Source organism: Zeus faber, assembly GCF_960531495.2.
Source record: "Zeus faber genome assembly, chromosome: 13".
NCBI classification, from domain to species: Eukaryota; Metazoa; Chordata; class Actinopteri; order Zeiformes; family Zeidae; genus Zeus; species Zeus faber.
Window position 1 is genome coordinate 23,949,510 of NC_137198.1, and position 9,306 is coordinate 23,958,815.

The window sequence follows — 9,306 nt, forward strand, 5'->3', positions numbered from 1 at the left end:
CTAACAAGGTTCAATTTCCCCCTCTCCTATTGGCCGGGTCACGCAATATCAAACCTGACGCCCTGTCCCGTCAATTCCAGGAGGAGGAGGAAGACGCTGCTGACCCTGACACACAGGACCAACCTGGACCCAGAAAATGTCCGCCCGACCATCTGTTCGTCCTGCCTGACCTCCGGTCCGAGGTTCTCCAGTGGGCCGGCAACTCCCGACTCACCTGCCACCCGGGGATCCAGTGGACAAAGGAGGTCGTCCAGCGTCGCTTCTGGTGGCCCTCCCTGGGTGAGGACATCCGAGGGTTCATCAATGCCTGCCCCACCTGTAACCAGCACAAACCCTCTCTTCTTGCTCCTGGTGGTCTCCTACACCTACTGCCGGTTCCTCATCGCCCCTGGTCTCACATCTCCGTGGACTTCTTCACCGGTCTGCCACCGTCTAGCGGCAACACTACAATCCTGACCGTGGTGGACCGGTTTAGCAAGATGGCTCACTTCGTGCCTCTACCAAAGCTCCCGTCGGCCAAGGGCACCGCCAAGCTATTATTGTACCACGTCGTCCGCCTCCACGGCATCCCGGTAGATGTTGTATCCGACCGGGGTCCCCAGTTCGCCCCGGTCTTCTGGAGGGAGTTCTGTGCGCTCCTGGGGGCCACCGTCAGCCTATCTTCAGGGTACCACCCCCAGTCCAACGGCCAAACGGAGCGGAAGAACCAGGAGATGGAGACAGCCCTTCGCTGCATGACATCACAACACCCGTCGTCCTGGTCTGAGCACTTTTGTGGGTGGAATATGCCCACAACACCCTGACCAGTTCGGCCACAGGCCTGTCCCCCTTCCAGTGCGTCTACGGCTTCCAACCACCTCTGTTCCCGGCCCTTGAGAGGGAGGCTTCCTGCCCGTCCGTCCAGGCCTTCATTCGCCGCTGCCGCAGGACCTGGACCCAGGCCCGGGCCGCCCTCCTCCGAGCCGCTGGTCGCAACGCCTCTGCCGCCAACCGTCGCCGCTCCCAGGCCCCGGAGCCGGGCCAGAAGGTCTGGCTCTCCACCCGGGACCTCCCCCTTAAGGTGGAATCCAAAAAGCTGGCTCCTCGGTTCATCGGCCCGTTTATGATCGAGAAGGTCGTCAACCCAGTGGCAGTGCGGCTCAAGCTCCCCAGGTCCATGCGCGTCCATCCCACCTTCCATGTGTCCAAAGTTAAGCCGGTCCGGGAGAGTGCTTTGGTTCCCTTGGCGCCTCCTCCGCGCTTCATTGACGGGGGGCCTTTTCTGTCCGCCGTCTCCTACGTTCCTGCCGGCGTGGGAGAGGCCTGCAGTACCTGGTGGCTTGGGAGGGTTACGGCCCGGAGGAGAGGTCCTGGGTCCCTGCGAGGCACATTCTGGACCACACCCTCATCAGGAAGTTCCGTCAGCGCCATCCTGACCAGCCCTCCAGACCGGGTCAACCCTCCCAACGGAAGACCCCACCACCCCTCTTGTCTGCGTCCTTCAGCCATGTTTCAGAGGCGGAGGATGTCGACCCTGGGGGTCCCTCCTCCGATGAGGACGTGGCCCAATTAGCGGAGGACGTGGAGATGGACGGGGTAGCAACTCAGTGGGGGTGAGACTGTGGTTTTACTCAATTTTATTGAATAGTCTGAAATAGCTGAGAATTTAGATATCTAATTTAGATAGATAAGATTGAACACTTCCGGTCGGGATGATATTTGGTTCCGTAACTACAACAAAAAAATCGTCTGCATACAAACTGATTTTGTGAACAGAGTTTCCTGTTTGTATGCCAACAATATTACTGTTTTCAAAGATGGCCGCTGTGAGGGGTTTAATAAAGATGGCGAATAGTTAAGGGGAGAGCGGACATCCTTGTCTTGTGCTGGGTTGTAGAGTGAAACGCTGTGAAGTGTAACCATTGGTGATGACAGAAGCAGATGGGGAGTTGAAGAGGATTCTGATCCATTGAATGAGTGACTCTCCAAAGTCAAATATGTAGAGGGTTGAAAAGAGATGTCCAATTAACTCTGTCAAATGCTTTTTCGGCAAGAGGCAATAACAGTATTTAAGTTGTTCCTTTGAGATATGCTGATCAGACTGAATAAACGGCGCATGTTGCTGGATGAGTGTCTGCCCTTGACTAAGCCTGTTTGGTCTGGGTGAATTATAAATGGAATTACTTTTTCAATTCTGTTGGTTAGTGTTTAACTAATGATCTTTAGATTGCAATAGATATGACAAATGGGTCTATAATTAGGGGTGAGGGTTGGGTCCTTATTGGGTTTGAGCAAAACCGAATGCGTGACATGGTGGAGGTTGACTTAATTCCCTTAACACAGAGGGAACAAGAGTACAATTCTGCTTTCGTGCCCTCAAAGCTTTGCTACAGAGGCGTCAAGAGCAATCTATATACCTATAGTTTAATAATTATGTATTAAATTATGTCAACTTTATTATTGATTAACATAAAAAATATATACAATACAAACAAACTAAAACCATGATCTCTCTCTCTATATTTAGGCATTTTCATGCTTTATTTGATAGTGACAGTGTGGGGATGACATGCAGCAAATGGCCTTGTGCTGGAATCAAACCCGGGCTGCTGCGGTAAGTACTCAGCCTTGTATATTAGGTGCTGTACCCAGTGAGCCACTGGGGGCCCCCAACCATGATCACTCTTGATCGATGCAAAATTGGCCACTTTATCCACGGTCCTCCAGACCGATATATCCACCGCCCTTCCTAGCCGGCGCAGCACACAGTTGGGGACATGTCTGTCCGGGGGGGTATTTCTAAGCTTGACAAAGTTTCTTCAACCACCCTCTAGATCAATGCAATTTTTAAGCTTACCCAAAGCTATTTCCTTCGATCTTCCCTGAACGGCACAATATCTCTAATAAGTCCTCCCTTTTAATTTGTTTGGGATCTCGTGTTACGGTCCGTCCTGACTGCCATTGTGCACCCAACCTGGACGCAAAAGAGGTCCAACAGAGCCAAGCAGAGAATCTCATCATCGTCGCCAAGTTGTTGGAGAATTCTCACTGCGGGGTCGGTGAGGTTAATCTGCCCGCTACAGGAAAACAAACGGAGAGTACTAAAGATAATTACTCTGCGGAAAAAGAGAAAGATACAACCATGCTTCAAAACAGCGTACAGTGTGATCAGTCTAGTTTTTACAGAGGAAGAAAACAGCTTACATACAGAGAAAAGGTTGTGCCTTTTCTGAGACTAGCCGTGTGGTTCGCTGTTGCCTTCAGTAACAGCTGAGAACTGTTTTAGCAAACAAAAACATTGAACACTATTGGTGCTGAGAAAGCATACATTGAGTGTTTACACAAATGGTCTGTTTAAGAGCTAGAAAAACCAGAGATAACGACGAAAACAGTTGTGCCACACACACACACACACACACACACACACACACACACACACACACACACACACACACACACACACACACACACACACACACACACACACACTCACCTCAAGGTTCTATCATCCATTCTAGATAAGAAAAAATATATACCGCAGACTCAATGTAGCTCAATATGGTTCTTTAAATAAATACATAAATACACAAACACATAAAAATAAATAAAAAATAAAACCACAAGAAACAAATTAGTTACTAGTAAGGCTTTAGTGGAATTTGGGGGATAACGAGACAGAGATAAAAAGTCCTCTAAAAATAGGCAGGCACTCACATGAGTCCTCGAAGGAGCTGCGTAGGGTCCCCAGCAAATTAATAATTGCATTATTTTGTTTATTTTATTGTTACAGGTTTTGATATTTGACTATAATATACAATATATATATATATATATATGTAATTATCATCTAAGCAGAGTTGAATATAGTAAATAGCATAGTGTATACATCTATCTATACAGTATATACTGTATGTATATATATATATAGTTGAATACAGTTAATAGCATAGTGTGTATATATAGTATATACAATATATATTCAAGATTCAAGAGGTTTATTCGTCACATACTGTACATATACATACGTTCATACCTATATGCAGTGAAATGTCTTTGCAATGCACCCGGAGATTATGCACAATAGTTAGTAAACCTAACATAATAGCTAACCTAATTCCTACCTAGCAACTAACCGAAACAAACTGATCCTTAAAACTTAATGTAGTTACTGAACAGAATAATATAAATGAAATAAAATAAAAATAAAATAACACTCAAAAAGATAATATAGAGTGGGGGTACAAAATTGAAGGGAATACAGTTATGTATATGGGATAGGCTATTTGTATATACAGATATGCGCAGTAAAGTGCATGTGAATAAAGTGATTATGGAGATATACAGTACAGTATACAACAGTATGACACAGCAATACAGTAACACCGAGCAACAACAATACAGCGCAGTATGCAGTAACCCAGAACAGTGATACAGTAACTTGCAGTACAGTATGCTACATACAGTACAGTAAGGCAGTGGGACATATGTGTGTGTCTCAGTGAGGACCCCTGGTGAGTTCAGCGTTGACAGTTCTTATGGCTTGCGGGAAGAAACTCTGTCTCAGTCTCTCCGTCCTCGCTGTGTGACTGCGGAGCGCTTGCCTGACCGCAGAAGCTGGAACAGTCTGTTGTCGGGGTTGTGAGGATCCTTCATGATCCTGCGGGCTCTGCTACTACACCTCCTGGTGTAGAAGTCCTGCAGGGAGGGGAGGGTAGTTCCAGTGTTACATTGGGCTGAACGCATCACCCTCTGCAGGGCCCGCCTGTCCTGGGCAGTACAGTTCCCAAACCAGGCAGTGATGTTGCCTGTCAGGATGCTCTCCACTGCTCCAGAGTAGAAGGACTTGAGGATCCTCACCGAGACCCGGAATTTCCTCAGCTGCCTTAGGTGGTAAAGACGCTGCCTTGCCTTTCTCACCAGAGTGTCTGTGTGTAGCCCACGTTAAATCCTCCGTGATGTGGACTCCCAGGTACTAAAAGCTGCTCACCCTGTCGACAGAAGTCCCAGTTATCACCAGCGGCGCGTGCGTCCTCGGTTGTCATCCCGTCCTAAAGTCCACAATCAGCTCCTTAGTTTTGCTGACGTTCAGGAGGAGGTTGTTGTCCTGGCACCAGAGTGACAGGTCAGCCACCTCCTCACGGTAGGCCTTCTCGTCGTCTGTGATTAGATGGTGATAGTCGTCAGCAAACTTGATGATGGTGTTGGAGCTGGACCTGGCCACACAGTCATGTGTGTACAGGGAGTACAGTAGTGGGCTGAGGACGCAGCCCTGGGGGGATCCTGTGTTCAGGGTGAGGGAGCTGGACATGTGCCTCCCCACCTTGACCACCTGGGGCCGGGCTGTGAGGAAGTCCAGGATCCAGGCGCACAGTCGAGTGTCCAGTCTTAGCTCCTGCAGCTTGACAGCCAGTCTGGTGGGGATGATGGTATAAAAAGCTGAACTATAGTTGATGAACAGCAATCTCACATAGCTCCCCTTCCGGCGATTCAGGTGCATGAGTGTGGTGTGGAGTACCTGGGAGACCATGTCTTCAGTGGATCTGTTCGGCCGGTACACGAACTGCAGCGAGTCCAAGGTGCGGAGGAGGAAGGCGCAGATGTAATCCCTAATCAGCCTCTCGAAGCACTTCATGAACACCGCGATGAGGGCAAATGGATGGTAGTCATTCAAGCAGGCTGGAGAGGCCATCTTTGGCACAGGGATGATGGTGGACCTCTTGAAGCAGGGCGGCACCACCGACTCAGCCAGGGAGGTGTTGAATATCCTAGTGAATTCCGAGGCTAGCTGGTAAGCACAGGTCTTCAGTACTCGCCCAGATATGCCATCTGGGCCCGTAGCTTTCCTGGTGTTCACACACATCAGAGCCCCCCTGACGTCATGCTCAGAAACTTGCGCGCTTATCCCCAGCGGTGTAATTCCAATTAGCTGGCGAGCTAGCGGTGTTGTTGCCAGACTCAAACTGCGCAAAAAAGGAGTTTAGTTCGTTGGCTAGGGAGGCATCCACACTCCTGGCCGGGGAGGAGCTGCTGTCGTAGTTGGTAACTGTCCCCAACCCCTGCCACAAGTGTCTGGTGTCCCGTTGCTCCATCTGTCGCTCCACTCTGTCCTTGTACGTCTGTTAAGCATCCTCCACCGACCTCCGCAGATTGTACGACGCAGCTTTGTAATTGTCCATATTTATATCCATATTTATTTGTAAGCAGCTGTGCGAGCATTCAGAGCGCCGCGGATGGATTTATCGACCCATGGTTTCTAGTTCAGAAATATCCAAACTTACACCGTGGAAACAATGCTGTCCGCTAACGTAGCTATTAAGCACGTAGCTACAAGTACGTAGATATATATATATATATATATATATATATATATATATATATATATATATATATATATATATATATATATATATATATATATATTATTACTGTATTCAATTCTGCTAAGATACAATTTTTTTGTTGCGAGAACTGATCTTTTGTCAGTTTAAGTGAAATGCACATCGCAGTTTGTTAGGCCTGTAGGCAGATTAGGTGTTTTTCTGCGGGGTGGTGGTGGTGGGTTTTGCTGTTGCACACACTTGTTCGAGGACATCTCCGTGAAAACGCGTGGACCTTATTTACTGTCAAGAAATAACTCAAATCCACACTTTAGTGCCATTGCTTGACACTAAAAGTGACCAAAACTGACTTATGAGCCACGGTGAATTATGCCTGCAGTACCAGTGAATCGCCAGGAGGGAGCATACTACTCCAATAGCTAAACACTATAGTATACAGTATCCATGCTGGTTCTAATCTACATGCAATGTGATTATTATCTGAATATCACCACAGAGTCAGTATCTGGCTGCATATCAGATTCACTGGATAATCTAAAAAAAAAAAAAGCCAGTGATTGTTTGAATGTCAAGGGCAGTCGTAGTGTGTTGGCTTCTTACGGGGAAAGACTTATTCCTGAATGTGGGGCATGATTACTCCCTTTCTGGTTCCATTATTCCCATTGGAATAAGACTTACCAAAAAGAACACGCAAAACCGAGAGTAACAGGAATGACGTTATAATTTATCAAATGTGTAAATAAATACGTATTTTATTATTTTATTTTATTTTATTTTATTTTATTTTATTTTATTTTATTCTATCATTCTTGTAAAGGCTTTCTCCCTCGACTCTGAAAATGTGCAGGCGCTGCCCCCTGGTGGCCACACCCAAAACACGTTTTCATGAACAAGAGCATTAAATATCCTCCAACAACTTTGTAATACTGAAATCATTTTGAGTTGATATGACTCAGAAATGTCAAATAACCAACTGTGGGGTTGGTTGTGATAGACATTGACAAAAATGTCAAAAAATAATTACAATGAAAAACTATTTGTCACGGAGCACTGTATCCAAGTAACACAAATAACGCACAGGGGCCCATGAGCAGCGACGGGGCCCTTGACAGCAGCATGGTGGCCTGACTGAAGGTGCGACCTGGAGCAGAGTCCTCAGACGGTCTTCCCAAGTCACTGACCTCAGCCTTGGAAAAAAGCAAGAGCCCTTCCTTCCTTCCTTCCTTCCTTCTACCTATTCCATTTTATTTCAATTTATTTTTTATTGTATTTTATTCTATATATTTTTTATCTTATTCTATAAGTATTCCACTTACTGTATTACGTTTTAGGAGTCAGTCAGTCGGTCTATTAGAAAGGCATTTTCTACTTTTTATTTTATTTGATGTTTGTACTTTTTCCTAGGACTTATTGTGTGCTATCACCGGGTGCGTTGCATTACATTTCACTGCATATATGTATGGAAGTATGTATATGTATGTGACAAATAAAAATCTTGAATCTTGAATCTTGAAGAGCCGCAAAGAGAACATCACTGGACTGATGACTGAAAGTAGTGCTTGACATAAACAATGTTGTGTTAGTTATGATTAGTTATGTTCTATAATAATAATTATTATTATTACATACTTATATATATATATATATATATAAAAATATTTATATTTATATGTATTTTTTAATTCATTATTATTATTATTATTATTATTATTGCTGTTGTTGTTGTTGTTGTTGTTGTTGTTATCTTCGCCATCATCATCAGCATCATCATCATCATTATTATCATCATCATCATCTATGTATTTATTCATTTATCATTATTATATTATTATTTAAATGTTATGCTAAAAATGTATTGGATATATATATATATATATATATATACATACATATACACACACACACACACACACCTCTCCACCAGTCCTGGAGTCCAGTAGATTGTTGCAGAGAATGACATCATTGAAATTGGATGCCTCACTCGCTCCAATTACACCTGACTGCCTCCCCTCCTTCCCATCTCTCCATCTCTCTTTCTGTTGCTATTTTGCAACAGCCTGGGCTCTTTGTCATCACCTGGGTGTCTGCTTGTCTGTGAGGATTCTGGTTTTGGTGCCGATTCACAACATCTGGAGTTTTTTTTTCTCCATTTTGTCCATTTCTGCAGTGCAGTATGTTGACAGCTATGTAGTCATCAACCACTTCCTGAGGAGGGTCAACCACCACCTGAGTGGGGTCAGTTTGATTTCTGTATCTGCTGCTATTGTGTGTTGCTCTTCACTTGGAAAAAAAAATAATGAATAAATCATATTAATAACAATAAATAAATTCAAATATCATTAGTAAAATATTAATTAAAAATATAAATTAATACAAATATATATAAATATTAATATAAATATGAACCTGTCATAAAAATCCATCTCCCAGCTACGGAAATATAGAAAAAAACAATTTCTCAATTTCAAATCAGGAATTATTTTATTTTATTTTGTTTGCGATTGGACTGAACAGTTTGGGGAGAAAAACATCCAAACTTTATTCCTGGATAACTTCATATTCGTGATAATATTACCTCATCCGACCATATCGTGGTCTTGAAGCACACCATTTAAATCAGTAGCCGTCCGTTTACAGCCACAATGAACACGGGGTTGGGATCAGCATAACATCACGATATTAACGGAATTAAAAATAAAATGTAGGATTAAAGAATCGAGATACTTGATACTTGATACTATTCAATTGTCACACACATCATACAAGGATGGGGCGGTGCAGTAAAATGATGAAAGGGAAACTCCGAAGGCTGTGCAAAAGGAGGAAATTGAGTAATAATAAAAAAAGAAATATATATATATATATATATATAAATAAATAAGAAAAAATATATACAAGTGAAGTTGTTTTTCATAAAAAAATAAGCAAATCATTGATATAAGAAAATAATGTATAGCGAAAAATATATGTCTGTATATGAATGGGTGTA